Here is a 12,095-nt window from a genome sequence, read left to right as displayed (position 1 = left end):
ATGTTGTTGTTTTTTTTACTTGCCCTAGTTATGCACCTTCTAGTATTTTCTGTAAGCATTGACTCTTTATCTCACATCTGCTAGGTTGTCTAAGATTTTTATTTTTCAGAAACAGCGCCTCTCCTGTGCACAGGCAGTGCCCGGTATTGCAGCTAAAAAATATATATAGATATATAGGACATACAAGTAATGGTTTCTGTATTCTATTTTTCTTAAAGTCAGTGACCTACCCAGGGGCTTGGCTCCCCATTATGACACACATTAGTCTTATTCTTTAACCTTTTATTGATCTTATGATTTGTTTGCCCTTACAGGATTTATTGTCTGGATTTATAAATCATGTCCACAAAGCTATAAGTATAGGGAATGATGACCATTCAGGATTCCATAGGGTGGGCCTATACTTCCTATATACAATGGTGTTTTCCTGCCTTATGTGCCTCAGGATCATCATAACACTATGAAATGTACAGAAATAAATTAGAAAGCTTATAGAAGTTCCATGTCATGTTATATGTTTTATGTTCATATCCAATTACAAGGCTAAGACCAAGGGTGTGTTCATTGAGAGCTCAATGCCAGAAAGCTGTCAATAAGCCACTTTGCCTTGGCCAATGCTTCTAGATACAGGGCTAGGGGAATTAATTGAGCATTTGAAGGGTAGCCTAGCTATGACTTTGTACTTTATGGATTTGCATAGTGCATGTTATTTTACTGATATTTGACTTATTTTCTATTATTTAATGTGAATGGCAAAATTTAAAAAACCATGAAATAGGATTCTGGTTACAAGGTTGATCATATTTAGGGGGAGATTTATCAAAGGGGTGTAAAGTAGAACTGGCTCAGTTGCCCCTAGCAACCAATCAGATTCCAATTTTCACAGATTCCTTGGAAATAAGAGGTGGAATCTGACTGGCTGCTAGAGGCAACTGGTCCAATTGTACTTTACACCAGTTTGATAAATCTGCCCCATAGTCTCCAAAATCACAGTAATACAGTCTGCGGAGGCTATAGATAACCCTCTGCATCTGTCTAGGCAGATAGTGATTGTTACGTGGGCCCCCTTGTATTGATGAGTGTAATAGTCCAGTTCTAATCTCCCATACTATATTAGGTCACTCCATTACTTGTTGCATTGCACATATGTGGATATTTTCAATGTTAACCCATTTGGGGATATGACGTTGTCTATATATCTGATCAGGTTATCACTGCTCGACATGATGAAACAGCAGGGATTGTGTAAATAGTCACCCACTTTGATGGCCTCAGTAGTCCATTAGGTTTTTTTTTTTTTTTGTTTTTTTTGTTTTTAGAAGAGTGCAAGTTCTACATGCCAAACCCATGGATAAGCAAGTTGCACATATGAAGTCGGGTATGTTATTGTCTAATATGCAGTACTGTAAGTGAATGAAACATTAAAGGCATCACTGGTCATGGTGGTTTAGAATTACTCCCCCTCATAAACTCACAATGGGTTATGTAATATAGACAACAATGAATTGATTATCTTTTGGGCCGCCATTACTATCGTTATCGGACACACATCTCTCTGTGTGAACAGGGAACATAGGGCCAACAATGATAATGTATAATTGATGTAGCTGTATGATTGATCCAGCCTTGTGAAGGCTTAATAAACGAGCGCTGATCACTGAGCTCGCCGATCGTTATCAGGGACCCATCGGCCCAGTTCAAAGGGCTTTAAACAGCTATCCAGTAGATAAGGTCATAAGATAAAGCCCACATGACTAGATGTCTCCAATATGGTTATACAAAATAAACATTGATTATAGGTCTGTATTCTTGACTATGTATGAGCAAGTGATGGCCAACAATACACATCAAGATGTCTCACTGGCCCTATGGTGTATGGAATAGTGGCTTATTTTATTTTTTTTATACTTTTTTACCAAAAACCTGTACAGAAACATCTCTTGTAGCAGGATGGGCTCATGGCATACATGCAGAACCCTTCAATATGTCCCCGCCCTTACTCAGTTGTTGGGTCAGGCCAAGTAAGACTTGTTGAAAGGGACACTAAACATGATAGTGAAGAACGATAGAGAGCAACTATGTATCAGTCTGTAAGAATATTAATAGTCATCTTTCCATGCCAATATTGAATATAATATGGAGACTCTATTACCCATAGAGCAATGGGTGTACTGTAGGTAGACAAAATGTTGACTCCCAAGTAGAAACAAGTCGCTCTAATCCCAGTTTGTCTACAGACATTACTATTTCACTTGCCCGCAAGGGAAGAGGGGGAAGCAAAAGATAATATAGTTATGAATACTTTTTAACTTTACGTTGTTATGACTGGCACATGAAGCAAATCTCAGCTCTGTACAGGATCGGTACTTTGGTACATCTTAGAGTGCACCATTTAAATAAAAAAAAATTCTTATTTTTGTATTAAAGGGATTGTCTTAGATAGGCATTGATGGTGTATCACTAGCAATGACAAATTGGTGAAGGTCCAACCCCTGAGATCCCCTGGGATTTTTGCCAATGAGATGTGATTGGATATTGACTGTAGTGTTCCACCATACCCACCGTGGTAGAGTGATTTCCTATCACACAGATAACAATTGATTGGACCTCCCAATTGGATATTGGTGGCACAGCCTAGCGATATGTTACCAATTGCTACCCAGAGACAAGCCCTTTAAAGGAGCTGTCCTAGATTACAAAAACACGGCAACATCTATTTACGCATTACAATCCAAACCCATTCACTTCAATGCAGCTGAGCTGCAATGTCCTCAGCAACCTGTGGACAAGTGTGGTGCTGTTTTTGTAAGAAAGTAGCCATGTTTTTGTAATCCTATACAACCCTTTTAATCTGTAGATAACGGATCTAATTCTTCTCCTCTTGTACATAAACAAGGTACTTCTATTTAGATTTTCAGATTGTATAGTATATATAGATATATATGACTCACCTGTTGTCTCGTATCTTACCTTGATGTACGATGTTGTTATCATGCGGACACTTTACTGCAGAACTATGAATGTCGCCACTTCACTTGATGTAATAAGAAAAGGTTATCAAACCGCTGCCAAAGTTTAATTAAAGCGGTAGTAGCACTTAAACATTGATGCGCTATATATATATATATATGGCTATACACTGCTATATATTATGTATGTCATATGGATTGTATGGTTTGCGTTTATGATCTTGTCTGCCCTCACGGTTGTTTGCATAACTGCATGCATTCTGATGAACTATGATTGTATGAGCCACTAAAGCACTGGGTGAATGGTTTATCTTCTCTTTCTTTCTCTTTTTTTTTTTTTTTTTTTTTTTCAGAGAAAATTCCAAAATTTTATTTCTATTTGTAAAAAAATAATAAAAGAAGTTTAAATAATTTCTTGTCTTTACTTATTAATATTATCATTATCACTATGGGTCAAAGAAGGTGCCCCCCCTTAGGGCCAGTTCACACAGGGTAAAACTGGCTGAAATTTTCGCCGCGGAATCCCGCCTCCTCTCTCCGCGTGTAAGAATTGACATGTCAAATCTTCAGAGCGGAGAGAGGAGAAGCGCAAGCCTCCCATAGACTGCCAGTATTACTCCGTGTGAACTGGCCCTTTACAGTTACAGAGGTAGCAGTGGCATCCAGGCCTTTATGAGGTTCAAAGTACAAAACGTGTGTGTGTTTGTAGGGGCGGGCGCAAACAGGTAAGAGGGGCCTGGGAACCCGAGATGGGCACACATATATAAAAAATAACAGAATGAACAAAGAAACCCCATTATTATGACTTTTACCATGATGTCTGTGCAGCAGTCTGGATTGAGAGGATCTCAGGGAAGATAGAGGTTATGATGAATACATGTAGATAAATCCTGTCACAGGCCGAGGGGTAATAACTCTCTCCCTCTTCCTGAGGTGAATACTGCCACAGAGGTTAAAGAGAGGGAATGCCCCTAAGTGTTTGGTGATGATGGTACTTGTAGTTCCCCCTGGGGCTTCTCTATTACTGCTGCCTGAGGTGTTAATGGAGAAGCCCTTGATGGTAATGAGGTGCAGCGAAAAATCAGACAACAAGGAGACGAAGCAGTGAGGGGGCAACTGTGACTTTTACTTGCATAAGTATATAACTTAAACAGCTTCCTTATGCTTAATATCTGTCAATATGGCCGTCTGCCAGAGATGGGTCGCTGTTACAGTGGGGATTGGTGTATATGGAGTCGCCCATTTGTATGCAGGCAGTAAACCACTATCCAGTGGGATGAGAGTCCTTTAGAGTTATCTGGGCATGGCCGTAAACCACAACGTTTTGAATCCCAGAAGAACTAAGGGCACTTTGAGAAATTATCCCTCGGCTTGAAACAGTGCCTAGTGAGTGAACATAATCATGCTTCCTCGCTGGTCAATCTCCATGCAGCTTGATGTTCCTGTGTCTAGTTACACATAATATTCATGAATGTAAGATCCATGGGATTGTAGACAACCTCTCTGGATGTGACCCCAGGAAATCGATGACAGATAATACAAATGGTAACAAAAGAGCCCAGAAAAACTTCTAAAGAGATTAAGGGTACAAATCCACACACCGTATATGCAGCTTATTTACTGCTGCGATACGCAGCAAATACGCAGCAAATACGCAACAAACACGCAACAAATACGCAGCAGATTAGATCTAAATAACTGGACACAGCATCAAATCTGCACCATCAAATCTGCTGCGTTTTTGCTGCGTATCTGCTGTGTATACGGTGTGTGGGTTTGTACCCTAAAGGTGAACTTCAAGCTCAAGGAAAATCAGTGTCAGATAGCACCATCTGTCACTGAGCCAAAGTGGACATCATGGGAGACAACCAAGGAGGACACCATTGTTGAGAAAAAAAATCATGAAAACGCCAGACTGGAATTTGCCAAACTACAGGTCGACAAGCAACAATGCTTCTGGGAGAAATTCCTAAGGACAGATGAGACAAAAATGGAAATTTTTGAACATCATATGTTCACAGACGGAAAAATGGACGGACAATTTTAGGCTCCGTTCCCACTGAGCAAAGCTAGCGGAATTCCGCGACGGAATTGTCCGCCGCGGAATGCCGTTAGCCTCCCGCTCATAATGGGATTCTATGGGAGGCGCGCGCTCCTGCCCTGTCCGCGCTGAAGAATGAACATGTTCATTCTTCAGCGCGTACAGAGCAGCAGCGCGCGCCTCCCATAGACTCCCATTATGAGCGGGAGGCTAACTGCATTCCGCGGCGGACAATTACGTCGCGGAATTCCGCTAGCTTTGCTCAGTGGGAACGGGGCCTTACAACTTTCTAACACCTACTCAGTCAGCTCTCCCTCCCTACACTAACTACCACTGTGAAAATTGTGGCCTAACTAAATTCAGATGCTGTCCCTGTTCGTTTCACTGAAGGGCACAAGAATCAGGAAAGACTGAGAAAATTCGCCTCAGCGTTGTGTTTATAGCATGTACGTATGCTAATCATACAGCCAATCACAATAATGCCAGTAGTAAACATGGCTACTACATTACCTGATGTGTCCTACTTTCCCCATATATTTATTGGCTCTTTCAAATTGGTGAGAGAAAACTTGAGCAGTTGTGTACATCGCAAGATAAACATTCACGTGTTTAAATATGTTCAAAAATGATCGTTATAACCATTCCGATTATCAAACAAACTGTTCTTGATCGCCAAACGCAAACAATTAGCATCATGTTTGTACGAACATGTTCGCTCATCACTAATCAAGAAAAGATTGGACAAGAAACATTGGACTATTGTGAAGTGGCCTTCGATGAGCCTCAACCTAAATCCTATTGTGCATCTTTGGAGGGAGCTGAAACATGCCATCTGGAAAAGGCACCCTTCACGCACCAGAAAACTGGAGCAGTTTATGAGTGAAAATACCTGTCGAGAAGGGGCAGAAGTCTCATACACTGTTACAGGAATCATTTAGTTGCAGAAGGTTGTGCAACAAAATATTAAGTTAAGGGTACCATCATTTTCTGTCCAGTTTTATTTATTTTTTTATTTTAGTTGAAGCATGGTCTGACTTTCATTTGTTAATTTTTAATGAAATAAATTTTTATTTATTATTACTTTTGTCAGATTAAACTTATTTCTTTCATTAAACGAGAGGTACCCACAATTTCGTCCACGTGTGTATAAACATAGTGGTATGAGCCAAAGGTCGGGGTTAAATCAAGTTCAGTTGCCGACCTTGTAGTGAAACCTAGGAAAAGATTGACAAGTGCGGTTAATAAAGCAAAACAGCAACACATAAAATGTCACGGCTCAGCACTTTACAGGGTGCACTGACTTTTGGATGACATTGCAGTCTACTACAGATTGCACCACAATATTATAATGATAATCAGGTGTGTTTTGTGGGGGGGATGCATCTTGCTTGGTGCAATTTACAGCCTTGTATCTGGAGGTACAGCATGTAGGGTCCTGTCCATCAATTTGTGGTGTTTTTTTTTTTTATCCCTTTTGTACCCCGTATGAGGCTGTCTAGTTCAGTCAGACATATGCTGCATTCAGTCTACACTAAAGAGGTATCTGCTGGAAATCTGTATTTGACCTCTAACAGAAGGAGAGAGAGTATTGTCAGAAGGGAAAAGAAAGTACGATTGCCCTCCTGCATCTACTAGATCAGAACTGGGCAATATAAAGCCCGAGGCCACATCCGGGCCTGCTAACTTATCTTGACCAGCCCGCTTCAGCATCCCTAGAAGCTGCGGATGTGCAGCTTCTAGGAATGCTCCATCGCTGTTATGTTCAGGCCGCTCACTGCATGGTGAGCAGGCTGTACATAAGGCAGAGAAGTCACCTGTCAGCATCCTGCTGTTCTATTCATTGACATACACCATGGCCACAGCCTATGAGCAGCTGGGACGTGATATCTACAGCAGGCTTAATGATATGAGGATCTGTCCCACGGGTCACAGACTAGAGCCAGAAGATGGAAAGAGCTGCTCCCTGCCTGGAATAGGTGAGTATGATGTTTTTTTTTGTTTGTTTGTTTTTATGTTGGAGCACAACAGGGATGGGGGCACATTTTTACACAGGGGCCCTTTGTGGTCTGCGTCCGCCCCTGTGTCAAAGCGTCTGTGGTGCTGATCGTTACGTTTAGATTCATGGGGCCCAAAAATATAATGTTCGGAGTGCTGTTGACATGCCAGCGTACATACCCCTACTCTCTTGTCACTCCTTACAGGGACTACCACCTGCCTCACCACCATCCCCACCAGAACTGAGTTAAGTATATTGGTATGGCCCTTGAAAACCATTTCAATTTTTTATGTGACTGTCTGGAAGAATTAATTGCCCACCCCTGTACTAGACTCTTAAAGGGCCTCTGGTTGAACCCAGTGCACCTTTTCACCCTGCACCCTGCCATAGGGAATTGTAGCGCAACCAACCACGAGTCATTTCACTACTACGCCGTGTGAACATGATCCTGTAGCAAAGTGACTGTATTTGGAATCAGCTTGGGTAAAGGAATTGCCCCTGAGCATATAGATAAAAGTATTCTGTCTAGACAACCCCTTTAAGGTACATGCAGACATGACAAAGTTCTGTGACCACCAGGAAGGTGCCCAGAGTCCATCTATATGCAAAAGAAGAGCCCCTCATTAAAGAGTCTCGAAACACAGGACTAGCCAGATATCCCTCCGGGAAGGACCCAGCCAAGGGGTGGCTCCGGTAGGGAAACCACCAAAACCACCATATTAAGTGGCAATGTAATCACAAGGGAAAAACCAAGGCCAGGTATCCATCCACATACAGCTGCTTCAGGGTGTTGCCCCTCAACAGTAAGGAGCAGGATTTTGGCTAGGTGGGAGCAATGCCTAGTAGAGCCATAAGAGAAACAGATTGCTGTGTGTTGACCCCGTGGAGGTATGGCTGGTCACTTGCCAGATGGGTAAGCGTGACGCCAGTCCTATGGTGGTTGGCCGAGATATAGCCTTGCCCGGTGGTATTTTGTCGTGACGCCAGTGTCGGTTGGGCACGCAGGTATGGTGGCACACCTGCTTTTATTTAGTGGCCTGGCTATACCTTGTTACCTTGTGGACAGTGACCTGCAGGGCTGTTGCAGGGTCCCTTTGGTGCTTATCACAGTGGTCCGGAGGGGAGTACTGACTAGAGGTGATCAAACATCGGAAAATCTTAGGTTCTATAGAACTCGAACCTTGTCGAACCTTCTGCATTTGATTCCTGATGCCTTTCCGATTCGTGGAGGAGGAGACAGCCCGGGAACCGCCTGGAATTCTGGGATTCAGCCTAGGTAATAGGCTGAATCCCAGAATTCCAGGCAATACCCAGGCTGTCTCCTCCTTTCCCACTGGAACGGGAAGGCATCGGCAATCAAATGTGGAAGGTTCGACAAGGTGCGAGTTCTATAGAACCTAAAATTTTAAGATGTTCGATCATCTCTAGTAGTGACCCACCCAGACTATTAGTACTGCCACCCACAGAAAGGTGAGATGACCCGAGGAAGTTGTGTGTGCTGTGTCGTTGCTTGGCAAGGAGTCTCTTTAGCATAAATATAATCTTTTTTACTCTTAAGATACTTGAGGTAGGCAGCAGATAATACAGCTTTGCCTTAAAACAATACTTTACACTTGATAAGTTACTTAAAGGGGTTGTCCGGCGATAAAAAATTATTCACAGAATAACACACATTACAAAGTTATACAACTTTGTAATGTATGTTATGTCTGTGAATGGCCCCCTTCCCCGTGTCCCACCACCCCCACCCGTGTACCCGTAAGTGTGGTGCGCTATACATTACCTGTCACGTGCCGACCACGGTCTCCGATCCTCAGCAGTGACGTCTTCTTTGGGAGGCCGGCGGATCTTCCCGAGTGCCGGCCGCCCTCTGCAGCGTCATCCGAAGCTCAGCCGCGATTGGCTGAGCATAACTGTGCTCAGCCAATCGCGGCTGAGCAGCTGATGACGTGGCCGCGTCATCAGCCGCTCAGCCGCGATTGGCTGAGCACAGTTATGCTCAGCCAATCGCGGCTGAGCTTCGGATGACGCTGCAGAGGGTGGCCGGCACTCGGGAAGATCCGCCGGCCTCCCGAAGAAGACGTCACTGCTGAGGATCGGAGACCGTGGACGACACGAGATGCGGTGAGTATAATGCACCACACTTCCGGGTCTAGTGTGGGTGGGGGGAAACACGGGGAAGGGGGCCATTCACAGATATAACATACATTACAAAGTTGTATAACTTTGTAATGTGTGTTATTCTGTGAATAATTTTTTATCGCCGGACAACCCCTTTAATACTTTAGAGTCCAGATCTGCACTGAGAGTAGTAGGAGTGATACAGTCGTGCTGACTGAGTTGCATGATGAGAGGTCGAAGGGAGGATCAGAAGAGTAGAGAGAAGGATGTCGAGAGTCCAAAGCCAAGTAGTACTGCGCTCTGCAGGAACTTCAGAGGTAGAAATAGAAGAATACTTGAGAGTAGAGAGAACACTTGTGCCTGTGTTTTGACTCTTTGGTCTTTGAACCACCTATTGCCCACCAGTGCCGAGTGACCTGTCCTAGAGGGCTAAACAAAAGCCCCAGACCTTGTTACCTTGTTACGAAGGATGTAACCGATAGCAACACCCATTGTGAACACCACTGCTGATCTCAGGGAGACCAGCCAAAGATAGCTCAGGCTACTGTGATACAACTACTTTTATCTGGAGTACCACAACTCCCTTATGCTCCTACGCAAAGTCTGCATCTCCCTGTGGGTATCACACAAGTATATATCTGGAATATAATATAATATCATGCTAAGTTTCCCTCAAATTTCTGGAAAACTCTTCAGCTTATGCAAAAAGTTTACATTAAAGACTATTCATCCTCTTGGCCACAATTGTTGGAAATTCCTCTTCCCAGATCTGAATCACGAGGCAGCTCCATGGTAACATGTAGCTGGGCAGTTGTCCAGGAATGCAGATCACCATCCCATTATTACAACTCACTGCAGCCACAATTTTTTCTTTTTTAAAAAAAAAACAAAAAAAAAACTCTTTTTAGTTTTTTTTTAATCTAGTTTTTTTAAATTCTTTTTATCCATGGTCATAAACTAAATATAGGGTGTAAATGGTGGATATTAATAGTCCTTTTCAGAGATGACAGAAGTATATGACTCCCCTGGCCATCCCGCTCTCGCCCTGAGTGTGGAGGAAAGAGGGGAAAAAAAAAAAAAAAAATCTAGTTTAGACTTTTCCAAAGTTTTTCATTCTTTCCCAAGCTTTTTTACCCTCATACCATATTCTCTCATACCTGTTTATTTGCTCAACCAAATGTAGCCAGTTTTTAAGAATGACCAACCTAGCCAGGAACAGTAGTTGACCACTCTGCTGATTACAGGTAACAAGGTCTGGGGCTTGTTTCACCCTCTAGGACCCGACACTGGTGGGCAATTGGTGGTGCTAAGACCAGAGATTCAAAACACAGGAACAAGTATTCTCTCTTCTCTCAAGTATTCTATTTCTACCTCCGAAGTTCTGGCAGAGCGCAGTATTACATTGGGTTGGGACTCTCTCGACATCCTCCTCTCTACTCTACTGGTCCTCTATTTCACCTTTCATAAAGCAACTCAGTCAGCACGAGTGTATCACTCCTTCTACTCTCATTACAGATCTGACTTATCAAGTGTAAAGTATTGTATCAAGGTAAAGCTGTATTATCTGCTGCCTACCTCAAGTATCTTCTGAGTAAAAAAGATTATATTTATGCTAAAGAGTCTCTGTGATTCCTTGTCCAGCACCGACACAGCACACACACCTTCCTTGGGTCATCTTCCCTTTCTGTGGGTGGCAGTGCCAATAGTCTGGGTGGGTCACTACTCCACTCCGGACCACCGTGATAAGTACCCATGGGACCCCGCAACAACCCGGCAGGTCACTGTACACAGGGGAATAAGGTATAGCCAGCCCACTAAAATAAAAGCAGGTGTGCCACCATACCTGTGTGCCCAACTGGCACTGGTGTCACAACACATTACCACCGGGCAAGGCTATATCTCGGCCAACCACCACAGAAGTGGCGTCACACCTAACCATCTGGCAAGTGACTGGCCGCGCCTCCACTCCGGGGGTGAGCACAACACCTCCATCCGACTTCTTCACAGAATCTATTAAGTGTGGTCCTTCCTCTTACCTTCCCTCGCCCCAACCCCCTCCTGTCTCTATCCTGGTCCATCGTGCAATTGAAGTCTCCTCCGTTGTACAACTTCTCATACTCCTTGTCAGCTAAAAAGGAGGTCAACCGTACCAACACTTCGGCAGAAAAAGGTGGGGATTGTATATAAAGGCCAACACCGTCTTAGCATTATTCCAGAAAGCATATATAAATACAAATATGCCATTGTTGTCAATCAAGGCTTGGTATACCGTGATAGCCACACCCCTATGTATAAGTACTGACACACTTCTTGAGTATTTTAAACCATAGGGGTGGTATTCCTTTACTGCCCACCTCCTTCTTATTATATTTAGTGATTCCTCCGTCAGGTAGGTTTCTATTAAACACACAATTGCCGGTAAATGACAATTCACTGGGTCATAGATGGTACATCTTTTTCTCCTATCTTGCAACCCCCTTACATTCCATATCAAGAATTTTCCAACCATTTGTAGCAGCAGGTAAGAGAAATAAACTAAAGGAGAAATTGTCGACATAGAAAAAAAAACTCCCACAAATCTCCACACTCGGGCCGCTCCACTCATCCCACAGGATCTCTGAGGGAACAATCGCAATTTCTGTACAAAGAGTGTTGCATTTCTGTACAAATGCAACACTATCTCCTCCCTCCACCCCCACAATTTGGACATTGCATCTACGAGATCTGTCCTCTAAGTCCTCAATTTTCTTTTTCATCCATATTGACTCTTTTTTTGTGTTTGTCCATTTAGTTTTGAATCTCTGTGTTGCTTGCTTGGTACTCTCTCCTCCATCGCTTTAATTCTGTCCCGAATTTTATTAAGGTCATCCCTTATAAGTTGTATATCAGTCCTGACCAAGTCCGCAGACCCTAACAGTTTAGCTAAAGATTTATTAGATTTTTGCACTTCCCCCAATATCATTTCTAA

The sequence above is a fragment of the Dendropsophus ebraccatus genome, chromosome 3 (genome assembly GCF_027789765.1).
Source record: "Dendropsophus ebraccatus isolate aDenEbr1 chromosome 3, aDenEbr1.pat, whole genome shotgun sequence".
NCBI lineage: Eukaryota > Metazoa > Chordata > Amphibia > Anura > Hylidae > Dendropsophus > Dendropsophus ebraccatus.
This window is presented reverse-complemented; position numbering follows the sequence as displayed.